Source organism: Scylla paramamosain, chromosome 9 (assembly GCF_035594125.1).
Source record: "Scylla paramamosain isolate STU-SP2022 chromosome 9, ASM3559412v1, whole genome shotgun sequence".
NCBI lineage: Eukaryota > Metazoa > Arthropoda > Malacostraca > Decapoda > Portunidae > Scylla > Scylla paramamosain.
The window spans coordinates 15800001-15815000 of NC_087159.1; the positions used below are offsets into that span (position 1 = coordinate 15800001).

Consider the following 15000-nt stretch of genomic DNA (forward strand, 5'->3'; position numbering starts at 1 on the left):
ACGTGGAAATGCTGGAAATGCAGTAATATTTTTTTGCCCCTTTAATTTACAGGTATGGATTTGTTTTTACCTGGTGGCGTTTCTCTCTCTCTCTCTCTCTCTCTCTCTCTCTCTCTCTCTCTCTCTCTCTCTCTCTCTCTCTCTCTCTCTCTCTCTCTCTCTCTCTCTCTCTCTCTCTCTCTCTCTCTCTCTCTCTCTCTCTCTCTCTCTCTCTCTCTCTCTCTCTCTTACCTACTACCTCCTTCCTTTTTTTACTCCCCTTTTTCTCTCCTTTCCTACCTCCCCTTTCTTCCCTTCTTCCCTATCTCCCATCTCCTTCTCTTTCTTCCTACCTTTGTCCTCCTCCTCCTCCTCCTCCTCACCCAGACCTCGCCACGTGTATCACAAGTTAGAGTTCGTATTTTTCATATTATGCCACCGAATCTCATAAGTTTCCTTCACGGCTTGAAAAAAATAAAAAAAAGAAAAGAAAAGGAAAGAAGAAAAAAAGCAACGCAACAGAAGAAAACAGGAAGAAGAATGAGTTAAGGTGAGTGAGTGAATGAATATAATGATAAGAGTTGGCACCAGGTATATAAGTTAGTGTGTGTGTGTGTGTGTGTGTGTGTGTGTGTGTGTGTGTGTGTGTGTGTGTGTGTGTGTGTGTGTGTGTGTGTGTGTGTAAGAGGGGCATAAACACTCTTACTTCATTTGCATGCTGAGTTGAGTGGGTGGCGCAAAAGTCATTGGCACGGAACAAAGTAGCACACACACACACACACACACACACACGCGCACACACATACAGGTGAGGTGAGAGTTGTTATATTAGTTATTGTTGGAGGAATTTGAATGGGAATGGAGTGAAGGGGGATAGTGGTGGTGGTGGTGGTGGTGGTGATTAAGGTGAAGGTGATGGTATGAGGAGGAGAATGAGGTAAAGGAGGTGGAGAACAGTGATGGTTGTAATGGTGCGATTGTGATGGTAATGGTGGTGGTGATGGCGATGGTGGTGAAGATAATGATGGTGTTGCTGGTGCTTGTGTTATGGTAGTGTTGGTAATAATATTTGTGGTGAGGTCAGTTGTAAATGGTGGCGTTGATAAGGAAGTGTTATGATTATCAACAAAAAATAGTAATGCCACCAGAAGTAGCAGCGACAACAACAACAACAACAACAACAACAACAACAACAACAACAATAACAAAAACAACAAAAACAACAACAACAATAATCCCATTCCCAACATCCGGCGCTTCGTCCACTCACGACAAAACGAAACTAAACTAAAAAAAAAACGAAAAAAAAGGAAAAAAGAGAAACAGACAAAAAAAAAAAAGAGAAAAAAGAAAACACTAGGAAGAGTTCACTCCGAAATGGACCAGACATTCAGACCAGCCATACATTCTCTCTCTCTCTCTCTCTCTCTCTCTCTCTCTCTCTCTCTCTCTCTCTCTCTCTCTCTCTCTCTCTCTCTCTCTCTCTCTCTCTCTCTCTCTCTCTCTCTCTCTCTCTCTCTCTCTCTCTCTCTCTCTCTCTCTCTCTCTCTCTCGATACAGCCATGCACCAAACAATCACATATGCTGGCCGGCTCCGGGATGGCCTCGCAGACCACTCTCAGGCCTCAGTAACCTTGTTTTATGAAAATAGAGGAAGTGGAAACCCTACTCTTCTCCTCCTCCTCTTCCTCCTCTTTTTCCTCCTCCTCCTCCTCCTCCTCCTCCTCCTCCTCCTCCTCCTCCTCCTCCTCCTCCTCCTCCTCCTCCTCCTGTATCGTAAAGGCACATAAGATTCTTCCTACTTTTTCTCTTCCCCCTCCTCCTCCTCCTCCTCCTCCTCCTCCTCCTCATTCTTCTCTCTCTTCTCTCTCTCTTCCTCTCTCTGCCGTTTTCCTCTTCTATACTGCTCTGGTCTTCTTTTTCTTCCTTTCCTCCTCCTTATTCCTCCTTTACATAATGATGATGAGATGATGGTGGTGGTGATGATGAAGGTGGTGGTGATGATGATAATGATGATGATGACGATGATGATGATGATGATGATGATGATGATGGTGATGTTTATATATGTATGTATGTATTCATGTATGTGTGTATGTACGAGAATGTATGTTGTATATATGTGTATGTATATGTATAAATAGGAGACTAGGAATAATTTTGGCCAGAAAATCTTTACACACACACACACACACACACACACACACACACACACACACACACACACACACACACACACACACACACACACACACACACACACACACACACACACACACAGAGAGAGAGAGAGAGAGAGAGAGAGAGAGAGAGAGAGAGAGAGAGAGAGAGAGAGAGAGAGAGAGAGAGAGAGAGAATATAGGCAATTGGATATTCGGGCGAAAAAAAAAAAATCAGTAAAATAATCACGATAAATCCAGTGTGTAAAATATAAGATATTGAAATTCACATGACATTTTTCACACCTTTCTTTTTATTACCTAAAATTCTTTCTCTCTCTCTCTCTCTCTCTCTCTCTCTCTCTCTCTCTCTCTCTCTCTCTCTCTCTCTCTCTCTCTCTCTCTCTCTCTCTCTCTCTCTCTCTCTCTCTCTCTCTCTCTCTCTCTCTCTCTCTTGAATTCTCAATCTCATCCTCCTCCTTGCCCCTTTCCTTCCTCCCTCCCCCCACCTTCCCCTCACCCGCCCTTCCCTGACCACCCTTCTCCCAACATCGAATCAAGCAAGGCCTTCCCCTCACCCTCTCCCCCTCTTCCTTTCCGGTCCTCCTCCTCCTCCTCCTCCTCCTCCTCCTCCTCCATCCTCTCATCTTCTGCCGCATTTCACCCCCTCCCCTCACCCTCTTCCTCTCCCTTTCCGATCCCTTTCTCTTTCCTGTCTTTCCCTCACTCACCAGTTCTATATATAAAAAAATTCTCCCATAAGAACTAGAATTAGAAAGAGTCCTTGAAAGTTTTATTTGATTTGTAACATTTCCACTGCCCGTGTGTGTGTGTGTGTGTGTGTGTGTGTGTGTGTGTGTGTGTGTGTGTGTGTGTGTGTGTGTGTGTGTGTGTGTGTGTGTGTGAATAAGTGAAGATGATGTACGTGTTGATTTATGAGAAGTATCCTTGTGTGTGTGTGTGTGTGTGTGTGTGTGTGTGTGTGTGTGTGTGTGTGTGTGTGTGTTTCCTTCCTTTCGTGTTGCTCTTGTTTGTTGATTTTCGTGGACGAAGGAACAAACATGCGCAAGCTTTTGATGCACTGGAATACACACACACACACACACACACACACACACACACACACACACACACACACACACACACACACACACACACACACACACACACACACACACACACACACACATGGTAACACATAAACACCCCCTACCCAGACACACACACACACACACACACACACACACACACACACACACACACACACACACACACACACACACACACACACACACACACACACACACACACACAGTTGTCTTATCAGTGTGAATACCTCTCCCCGCCCTGATAACACCGTCGCACGTAAACATTTCCAGCGTGCACCGGGCCATTAGAAGCGAAAATTATGTCTCTATTCAGCCGCGTTATGCATAAACCTTCTCGTGTCGCTGCGCCAGTAATGCCAACCTTATCATTTCCTTCCTTATGTATTCCTCTCACCCTTTATTTCCCTTCCTTACGTATTCATTTAGGTTCCCTTTACTATTTCCCTTCCCTCGTCACCTCTACCCTTCATCTTCCTTCCTTACCTATTCTTCTTCCCCTAATTTTCCTTCGTTACGTATTCTAGTCATCTTTTTCCTTCGTAGTGTACTCATCTTTTTCCTCCTTATCTATTCTTCCATTTCTCATTTTCCTTCCTTACGTTTTCCCCCCTCCCGCATGTTTCTTCCTCACGTTCTTGGCCTCACCTTGATCTTCTTTCCCTCCTCACCTCACACCTGCCATCTAGCTTTGGGTTTTCATTTTTTTTTATTCCTGTCTTATTTTCTTTTTTCTTTTACTCTTTTCCCTATTCATCAGTCAAGTGCTCTATTCTCTTGTTTATTTCCTTGACCTTAACTTATTTTCCATCTTCATTTCTTCATTTTCATATCCTGTCTTATTTATTCCCTTACTCCCTGATTTTCCCTCCCATCTCACCCCTTATGATTCTCACATGTCACTCAAACTCTTAATTTCCTGCCTAAGTTATTTCCATATCCCTTAATTTCCTTTCCACCCCACCTGTTATTTCCCTCACCTCTCACAGAACCTCTTAATTTCCTCCCATACACCTTAATTTGCTTCCCCTCTTCGCCTGCTATTTCTGTCACCTGCCATCAGCCTCATCATTTCCTTCATCACCAATTCCAAAAACCTTTATTTTCCTTCCCTGTTTACCTTTTCCACCTTACTTGCACACCTGCCTTTGCCTGTCCCTGTCTCTGTCTTCGTCTGTCTCCACTTCTATTCTTTCCCGTCCACCAGGTATTTGCTTTCAATCAGGAGGTATGTTTGCCTTCACTTTGTTGTACTAATTATACAGCGCATTGACAGGAGCAGCGGGCGATTGTCTCTTGTTTCAATGAATGCCTCAACTCACAGGGATGCGTTGCGCTCTCTCACTCTCTCCATCTCTCTCCCAGTCTCTCATTGTCACTTATAACAGTATTATCTCTTTATCATCTATTTCCTTTTCCAAGTTTAAAGATCTGATTCATTACTTATCTTCTTACAATTATCAAAGACTCGGAAATCGGTAGCCAGGGGTGTGCTTTCAATATTTCAGACTGCTATGTTTCTCGACGGGTCCTGACAGGTGTCCACCGCGGCGGCGAAGGATGCAGTGCGCACACCCTTCCTCCACCACTGCCCGAGTCACACTGAGGCTGGCGGCGGCGGGCTGACGGCGGCTGAGGCATGGAGGTGGACCGGCGGCTGAGATCCAACGCAAGTCGATTTCCTAATTAGTACAAATTTTTTGCGAGTCGTCTGAGGATGCGGACATGCCGGACATTTTTGCTAAGCCTCACTAATTTGCGTTTCGTACGTACCCCACTGTGTGTGTGTGTGTGTGTGTGTGTGAGTGTGTGTGTGTGTGTGTGTGTGTGTGTGTGTGTGTGTGTGTGTGTGTGTGTGTGTGTGTGTGGTGTGTGTGTGTGTGTGTGTGTGTGTGTGTTAAGGGTACTATTCTTGTTCCTCTGTGTTCGTACGTTCTTGTGTAGTTGTGTTTTACATCATCATACCAGTGAATCTAAAAAAAAAGACAAAAAGTTCAATGAAAAAATGACTGTAGAAAAATAATTTACGTTGTAGCTATGATAATTCACGTGTGAAGCTATGCGTACTTTTGTAATGGAAGCGAGTGTCTGTATGTTTGTCTGTACCTTCACCTTTGCATGTATTTATAACCTCACAATCAAGAATGCAGCGAAGTAAGGAAGAGGAGAAGATTACTTAAGAATGAAAATTTGTGTTATCCGTGTGTTTAGAGACGGAGGTGAGTATCTGTATGTCTGTCCCTGCCTTCGTCCTCGCATGTGTTTATATCCCCGTAGTTAAGAACGCAGGGAAGTGGAAAAGGTTACTTGAGGAAAGGTCATTAGAGGAGAAAGGGGCAGTGCTCCTCGCAAGCAGAATGGTGACAGTCGGGTGGCAGGGAGCTGGCATTAAGAGTCTGCTAATGGTGCGGAGGAAGCAAAACTCGGCTCGCCACCTCCCGAGAGTTGGAGAGGAGGAGGAAGAGGAAAAGTAAGCACTCTATAGTCTTATACTCAGGTGCTCCCCTCTTGCTCTCAGGTAATTTTGCCGAGTATCTGAAGTGTTACAGGATTTCGAGCTGAGTGTGTGTTGTGAGAGTGTCTCTCTCCTCTCTCTCTCTCTCTCTCTCTCTCTCTCTCTCTCTCTCTCTCTCTCTCTCTCTCTCTCTCTCTCTCTCTCTCTCTCTCTCTCTCTCTCTCTCTCTCTCTCTCTCTCTCTCTCCTCTCTCTCTCTCTCCTCTCTCTCTCTCTCTCTCACCCCCCCTAGATTCCGACATTCATTCCTGCTAGTGGTTGAGCAGTAGAGGGGAGAGAGGGAAGGAGGTGGGGAGGGAAGAGAGGGAGAGGAGGGCAGTAAGGGAGAACGTTTGTCGCGCTGGAGCAGGAAAGGTGAGGTGCTGGCAAACGTTTCCACATCTATATCAATTTTTTTTTATACAGAAACGATGAAGCAGTGACGTATTTTGCGACACGTAGGTATGGCGGAATGGTGGGAGGCAGTAACTTCGTGTATTTTTTTTCCCCGTAGTATTGGTGGGTTAGGTTAACTATGTATTTTTTTTTTAACTATTTCTATTTCATGTACTAGTCGTGGGTTTATTTATCTGCGCTATACGTACAGTAGTGCCCCCTTCAGTAGTGTAAATATTGGACTGTACATGGAACTTTTCGTGCTGCCTGGAAGAGGGAGGAGGAGGAGGAGGAGGAGGACGGAGAGAGGGAGGGAGGAAAGGGTGAATGTGGACAGGGGAGAGAGTACACAATTTTGTTTCGCCACCAATACATCCCGTTTTCGTTTATTTATTGTGCCCTTCAAAATGTAAAAAATATATGGCATACTTCACGTTCGGTTGTACTTTTAGCGAGTCAGAGCAAGAGTAGCGCGTGCAGGGGACGGACTGGCTGGCGGACGCCCTTGCACCCTTGCGTCTTCAACCATTCCACTGCTACACAATTTTTCCCATAGTTACTCACAACTTTTTATTGACACTTTTTTTTCTTTTTTTTTCACTGCAACTTCTTAAACACTTCTGTGACGTAGAAAAACAAAGTACTAAACTTATTAAACTGTTATCTGTTCTTTATTTTCTTCTGTGTGTCCTTGCAAACTATTTCAACAGGGCTTTCAGTGTTACTTAACGTCAAGCACAACAGTGAACGAGTTGACGGGTAAGACACAGGCAGGTATTAGATAACAGGACGAGTCTGAAATTCATATCAGAGATTCTTTATGTGCGGTATCATAATATGCGAATTATTCTCTTTGGAACTTCTCAGAATGTGACAGTCGTTCCTTGTACGGGAAGGAATTTTGTCTCATTGTGAGTTGTGCGGAAGGAAGGACATTCGCTCTCAGTGTTGACGTTTTTTTTTCTTTTTTTTTTTTTACTAACGCATTGCTTCGGTACTTTAGGTTGCACTAATACAAATAGTATAACGTTTATTTTCTGTGATCCTAATTAGAAAGCTAACTGGTGTACTTTTTATTGATATAAGGCACAGTATATTCGTGTTTTTTTTTTTTTTTACTTTTTTTTACGTGTGAAGTAGGACGGCCAAGGCCAGAAAAATGTAGGATAAGTTAACAAAAGAAAAAAAGTTGAAAAATACTGATCTCAAATTTCGTTCTGGAGATGTTTTCTATGTACGCAGTAAAATCTCTTGAAATAGGAAACGAAAGAGAGTAAAGAATGAAGAAAAAAAGAAACAGGCTGAGAGTTCCAGAGTGCACCAGTGAAAGGCATGCCCAGTCTTCCAAAAATCCTGACGCCTCACCTCTCTCTCTCTTTCTCTGCAGGTAACGCACCTCGCGCCTGCCTCCCTCCCATCTCCTGGCGCCCACACACCCGTGACGTGGAGTGAGTACTGTGCTTCAGCTTCTGCTTGTTAACGGTGTCTTTTCAGTTGTGACAGTACTGCTATGTTCTAATGCTGCATTCGTGAATTATCGTTTTAGGGAAATTTTTTTCTTTTCTTTTTTTTTTTTCTTTTTTCTCTTCTTTTACCTTTTCTCTCTTTTTCCACTTCTACCTTTTCTTTCCTTTTCCTTCATTTCCTTTTTCGTTTTTCTTTAGCTTTCCTTTGACTTTTCTGTCTTCTTTTCTTTTCGTTTTCTTTCCTTTTCTTTTTTCTTTCCTTTCCTCTCCTCTTACCTTCCATTCCCTTTCCTTGCAGAACGTAACCCTCGTACGCAGAGGAGCCCTAGAAGAGTGGGTGAATAGCTCATCATCTTAAACGCTACGGCCTCTCATTACGTAAAACTATTTTCAAAACCCCACTGAGATGATTTCGCCCGTTTCTCATGGCCGTCTCTCCTACTAACAATGTAAAATCATTAAACTAACAGTAGAATCATGAAAATACCTATGAAAATCCTAACAACTTTCACTACAGCCTGTTAGAAGTTGTGGAGCTGGGACGCGGAAATGTTTGAAAATATGGCTCAGTGTCGTGAAGATAGATAAGATATAACCATGGCCTTTATGTCAGCAGGAGAAGGGAGAGAGTAGCTGAGGAGAGTAAAGGAATAACCCATAAATCCTCGCTGGGTCTTGAGTAAAGGGAGAGGGAGAGCGAGTGAGTGAGTGAGTGAGTGAGTGAGTGAGTGAGTGTGTGTGTGTGTGTGTGTGTGTGTGTGTGTGTGTGTGTGTGTGTGTGTGTGTGTGTGTGTGTGTGTGTGTGTGTGTGTAGTAAATATAGGTAACTGGTAGGTGATAGGTAAGGTCTCAGTGGGTTTTGAGTTATGAGTGAAGGTGAGAAGGTGGTTGAGTGTCAGAAACGTATCCTCAAATGTTCAGTGTCATTCTTCCAATTCTTTTAAATTGGTTCTAGTATAATTTCATATTTAACCTCTTCAAGATGGAGGTTTCAAGACGGTTCTCAAATTTCGGATGATCCTCTTTTCTTTTTTTTTTTCTTTTTTTTCTTCTTTTTCTCTCGTGTACTGTCTAGGGGACTTGCATCTTCAGTAAGCATTTTTTTATAACTTTTTTGTAGTCCTTGGCCTCTACCCTCTTCCATAAAAAAAAGTTCGTGACATTTTTTTTATTTTGCTGTATTTTTTGGAGCACAGCATTGTGGGCAGGCTTTTTTTTTCTTTCTTTTTATACTTTTTTTTTATATCCTCTTGGTTAAACTCCACAATACATATGAAAAAAATAAAGAAGAATTAAAGAAAAGTCTAACAAAGCTTCGGTATCATCAATTGGAAAAAGTTTCACTGAACACTAGACCAACCATCTCTGTGGCCTTTGAAAATATTCTTTGCCAGAGAACAAAGGGTTTTAAAATACGGTGCCTTAGGCAAGATGGGTAGCTGGCAGGTGGCGGTGGCGGCCAGCGGCGTGGACCTGACGCTAAGGGGAACTTCAAAACTCGATTAGTGTGCTTAATACTTTAAGTGACGCAGGTGACCGATCAATATCCCTGGCCGAGGACACGAGGACGGCAGGCTCTCAGAGGGTCTGCCGGTGACGCAACAGTGTGGGGAGAGTAAAGGTGGCAGGCGAGGTGGAGGTGTTCCTACTATATCTTTACCGTATATTGCTGCCAAACAATCATTTCTTGACGACCCTTGTATAGAAAATGGAAACTCATTCAGAAAGTGTTAGGTGGCAGGAGGGGTGGAAGTGTTCTTGCCTTATACGTATTATTCCCTTATATTACTACCAAACAACCATAACCTGAAGACCCTTGTATAGAAAATGGAAACACTCCTTCAGAAAGTCGTAGGTGGCAGGCGGGGTGGAGGTTTCCCTGCTGTCTTTACCTTATATTCTTACCAACAGCCATTACCTGAAGACCTTTGTATAGAAAACGGAAACATTCATTCACAAAGTCTTGGGTGGCAGGCGGAGTGGAGGTGCCCCTACTTTGTCTACTATTACTACCAATCAACCATTGTAGTTTCCTATGCAAGGATCTTGATCCTTGCATAGGAAACTACAATGACTCCCAGGAATGACTGTTCCTTACTGTTTGTTGAAGAAGGGTTTTCTTGATGCTGTAATCCTCTGACACATATTCCTAAACGTCCTTGTCTCCAATCAGGACTACTTTCAGAGGCCACAGGTATGATTACTTGTGTTTTTTTTTACGTGTTTTCACCCATTCATGATGTATAATCCGTGTTAAAGAGTCAGCAGAATCACGAAAACAGCCTTTAAAACCTCCAACAGCTTACACAAGAGGTTATTAAGAAATATTCAAGATAAAACTCATTAGACTCCGAAACATGTTAAGAGTGCGAAGCTCCGAGTCTTGGGTGCAGGAAGTGTTTGTCTGTGTGCACCATTCACTGTCCCTCTGGCAGCTTTTCGTTTCTCCATCCTCCCCGTCGCCATGTTCCTCGTCCCCTGATCCCTCCTCATTTCACTTGAATCATGCACGTCACTGATTCCCATCCCTCACCCGAATTAATGTGCAATGAGCGTCCATGAAATAAAGTAAAGGTGTGTGAGAAGCGCGGTAAGTGATTGCAAGGGGGCAGGGTCTTGGCAGGGCGCGGAAGAGAGCGATGGAGGTAATTTGCCGCTCGTCACCACCCAGGGGAAGGCAGTCTGATAGTGGAATGATTGACAAAAAACCTTTACTTTGCCACACTAATGGGATCTTGTCCCGGGAAGGTTGGTGCTGCCGTGATGACCGCCTCGCCGCCTCGTATTTGTTGTATTCCTGTTAGCGTGTCCAATAGTGAGCGTGTAGGGACGGGTGGACACGCATCTTCATTAGAATCGCCACTACTTCTGCTGCTGCTATAACTATCACTGCTACTACTAAAACTAACTAGACTGCTTAAACTAACCTAACGTTATTCCTAACAAAGCTACAGAGACTGTCATGTGTAAGCCCATTGACTTTCTTGCAGCTTCCCTTTCGTTCTCATGTTCTAATCTAGTCGTTGCTGTTTCTACTACTACGACAACTATTAGCTCTCGTCTCTTCGTCCCTCTTTCTATCTTCTTGCTTCTTCTTCTTCCTGCTTCCCCTCTTCTCTTCTCACCACCCATCCCCTCCTGTCCTGTCCCCGCATGTTAACGAAACCTCTTCCCCTCTTCCGTCATGTTCTTTCCCACCGCCTCTTCCTTTCTTTACCTTATCACCTCTTCTCTTCAATAATCTTTTCACCTTTTTTTTCTTTTATAACGTGGTCCTCCCTCATACTACTACTACTACTACTACTACTACTACTACTACTACTACTACTACTACTACTACTGTTACTTTCTCTTTTTTCTCTTTTCTGCTCGCATTTCATCCTCATCACTACTACTACGACTACTACTACTACTACTACTACTACTACTACTACTACTACTACTACTACTACTACTACTACTACTACTACTACTACCGTTGTATGTATATCAAGAGACATAAGTAACATTAAGAAGTGGCGACCATCTTACCTACAAACTTTAGCCGACCAGCGGGACTTAACTTGGTGAATCCAATTTGTCTTTAAGTTACTTTATTGTAGGGCGAGCAGAGGGAAAGAGGGAGAGAGAGAGAGAGAGAGAGAGAGAGAGAGAGAGAGAGAGAGAGAGAGAGAGAGAGAGAGAGAGAGAGAGAGAGAGAGAGAGAGAGAGAGAGAGAGAGAGAGAGAGAGAGAGAGAGAGAGAGAGAGAGAGAGAGAGAGAGAGAGAGAGAGAGAGAGAGAGAGAGAGAGAGATTAATTATCGGAAAACTTCTACTGTTATAGGGATGAAAATTAAAAGGACAGATATTTTAGAACATCTTCGTTTTTTTTGTATAATATTTATCGATAATTTAATATTTACTTTTTCGGAAAGTAGTAGTAGTAGTAGAAGTAGTAGTGGTAGTGGTAGTTTGGGTTTCTTGTTGTATTGTAATAGTAATATAATAACAACAACAACAACAACAATAACAACAACAGAAAACAGCAGCAGCAGCAGCAGCAGCAGCAGCAGCAACAGCAACAACAACAACAAATGTCAGGAATTCAAAAACGTCTCTGAAACGTCCAAAATTAGAAAAAAAAAAAAGATACGTAGCAAGCGAGTACCAGGGGAAGAAAGAATTAAAATAGAAACGTTTTGCCGCATTAAGAGGAACCCGAGGGGAGGAAGAGGAAGAGGAGGAGGAAGAGGCACAGGAACATATAGTAAAAGGGGAAAGGGTGAGGAGTTGCAAATGGAGAGAGAGAGAGAGAGAGAGAGAGAGAGAGAGAGAGAGAGAGAGAGAGAGAGGAGAGAGAGAGAGAGAGAGAGAGAGAGAGAGCAAACTTATAATGGTTACAAAGGGCGACGGAGAACAGAATAGGGAAAGCAAGGAGAGAAAGAGATAAGACGGAAAGAGAGAAGGAAAAAATGCAAAAATACAAAAAAATAAAAAAAAGTGTGAATGTGGGGGCAATAGAAACAGAATAAAGATAAAACGGAAATATAGAAAATCAGGAAATAGGGGAAGAACACAAATGAACGAATGAATATTGAGGGGAAACTTTAGAGAGAGAGAAAAAAAAAGGACGAAAGAAAACGTATGACATAAAATCATACAATACATAGATTAGCACTTGTTCTGTTCATTCATTTAAATAATTTTTCCCCTCGTACTCTTTTGTATTCATGCGGTTCATAGTTGTGTTATTATTATTATTATTATTATTATTGTATTTAACCTCAGTTATTGGCGCGGGAATAGTGTTACGTGTATTGCTGTTTATTGATGTGTATTGCTGTGTTATGGTTTGTTTATTTGTTTGTTTGTGTGTGTATCTACGCAAACACACGCATTATTCTCTCTGTTGTTTTTCTATTTGTTTGTATATACACACACACACACACACACACACACACACACACACACACACACACACACACACACACACACACACACACACACACACACACACACACACACACATTTTTTTTATTTATCGTGTTTTCTTTGTATGCCCATATTTCATTATATTTAAATTATGTTTTTATTGTCTGTTTTAACATTTTTATTGTGTTGTATGTTTCATTTTTCTTTGTATATAGTTTAACTTTTTTTTTTTGTTCATTCTATTCCTTTCATATCAGGTTTTATTTCCTCCATCTGTTTTGTTTTATTCCGCTTTACTGCAATACATTTCACATATATTTCACGTTACAGTACAGATATGCTTTATTCTGTTTTATATTATGTTTTTATTTCTTACGTGGTAGGTCTAGAGCAAAAACTTTCTCTCTCTCTCTCTCTCTCTCTCTTCTCTCTCTCTCTCTCTCTCTCTCTCTCTCTCTCTCTCTCTCTCTCTCTCTCTCTCTCTCTCTCTCTCTCTCTCTCTCTCTCTCTCTCTCTCTCTCTCTCTCTCCATGCCTCTATTAGTGAAGGTTTACAGTTAGTATTTATGCACGTGGGAATTACTGTAAGGCCTGAGAGAATTACCTGTCCTATCAGTTGCGCGCGTGAGTCAGGCAGATGTAAGGCCAGCGCACATCAGCGCAGCACAGCCATTGTTCCCTGCTTCCCCTACTGGCCCTTGCAAATTAATAAGTGAGTGAAATGAGTAATAAGAGTGTGAAGGGTAGTAGTAATGATAGTGATAATAATGGTAATGGTGATAATAATGATATATTAATAATAATAATAATGATAATAATAATAATAATAATAATAGTAAAGAGGGTGATGGTAGTGATGGTGGTGATACTGGTAATGGTGGTAGTTGTAGTAGTAGTAGTAGTAGTAGTAGTAGTAGTAGTAGTAGTAGTAGTAGTAGTAGTTGTATTAGTAGTAGTAGTAATATTTGTTGTTGTTGTTGTTTTAATGATAATAATAATAATAATAATAATAATAATAATAATAATAATAATAATAATAATAATAATAATAATTTCTGTAGATTACGATAATGAAGTAAAGTCATTTTGCTCGAAAGAAAAAAAAAACAAATCTCCTAATGAGTTGAGTAATGTTTGGTAAAAATAACACTAAAAAATATATAGTTATTGCCAAAAAAAAAAATAAATAAATAAATAAAGATTAAACAAAAAGAAACAATTCCACTTCCTGTTAAAAATGACAAGGAAAAAAACGTTAATTAACTCTTTTCTAGGCAGTAAGATTCTTAATGTCACACAAAAAAGAACAAAAAAATGCTTGCAATCGACATGTTCTTGAAAGCTTACGTAACGCAGGCTCGGCGCGCCCCTCACGGAATAATAACCTGCCTTCCCGCTGCTGCTTCCCAGAATGTACAAGAAAGTAGTACATAATTACCACAGTGCACGCGGCAGCAGGATAATGGGCACTAGTTATTACTTGTTTTCCCTCCCGTACTTAATCCCACGGCTAGCATAGAATATTACACTGCTGGTTTTCGTTTTCTTTCATTCTTTGTAATTTCCCCACGACACACGCAAAAGAGGCTTAATCTTCTTTCTTCGTTTTCGTTTTTTTCGTTTTTTTTTTTCTTCCAGTACTCTTGTGAGGAATAATACACTCATTTTCTTTTTCTTTCTTTCTGTCTTCCTTTCTTTCTTTCTTCTCGTACTTTACATTAAAAAAAAAAAATCAAGGTGTATATAAAACAGTACAGATTTTTTCTTTTCTCCTACGAAGTTCGCAAAAAATATGCATATGTTTTTTCTATTTTTTTCTTTCTTTCCTTTCTTGTTTGCTCGTTTGTTTTTCTTTTGTTTTATTTTTATTCTCACACTTTCTTTATTTATTTTTTTTCATGACACACTACGAAAAGTACCATCATTTCTTTTATATCTGGACAAGACAAGTATGATATGGACACCAAGCGTGCCAAAGTATCCTCTACTTTCCACTTCCCACAAAGAACACGACCCGTTTTTTTGTCTATCGTTTTTATCTTTCACTACACATTTTCTTCCCTGAGCGAGTATGATATGAGAGTGAGAGTGGCGGTGTGAACAGCCAGATAATAAGCATTTTCCTTCTCCTGTTACTCTACTTTTTTTTCCTTCTCACAGAGAGTAGAACATTTTTTCTTTCTTCTTTCTTTTCCTTCCTTTTTCTCGGACGGATATAATTTGATAGGTAAGGTAATACGTACTTCTTACCTTCATCTCCTTTAAATTTCATTTCATAAAGAACAATGACCGTTTTTTTCTCTCATTCTTCCTCTTCTCTTCCCTTTTCTGAACGAATATAATTTAGACAGCAAGCTAAGTAACATAACTGGTAAGGTAATACGTACTTTTCCTTCACCTCCTTTATTTTCCATTCGTAAAGAACACTATACTTTTTTTCTTATTATTTCTCTCCTCCTCCTTTTCCTGGATGAGTATAATCTGCACGCA

General features: G+C 41.3%; 1 protein-coding gene and 1 long non-coding RNA gene across 4 annotated transcripts in view; one reads left to right on the forward strand and one right to left on the reverse strand.

Moving 5' to 3' along the window:
* LOC135103671 (contactin-5-like) overlaps positions 1 to 4919 on the reverse strand; it is a 78366-nt gene extending 73447 nt beyond the window's left edge. For both annotated transcript variants that reach the window (XM_064010236.1, XM_064010235.1), the window contains exon 1: positions 4700 to 4919. The gene's annotated coding sequence lies outside the window, so the exon portion shown is untranslated. The remainder of the gene's footprint in view (positions 1 to 4699) is intronic.
* LOC135103672 (uncharacterized) overlaps positions 1 to 15000 on the forward strand; it is a 174359-nt gene that overhangs the window by 100279 nt on the left and 59080 nt on the right. Inside the window, exons 3-4 of one of the 2 annotated variants that reach the window (XR_010270160.1) lie at positions 7521 to 7581; positions 7898 to 8141. This is a non-coding gene — a long non-coding RNA (uncharacterized LOC135103672). Of the gene's footprint in view, positions 1 to 7520; positions 7582 to 7897; positions 8142 to 15000 lie in introns of those variants that run through there. The other variant, XR_010270159.1, reaches the window with a different exon arrangement.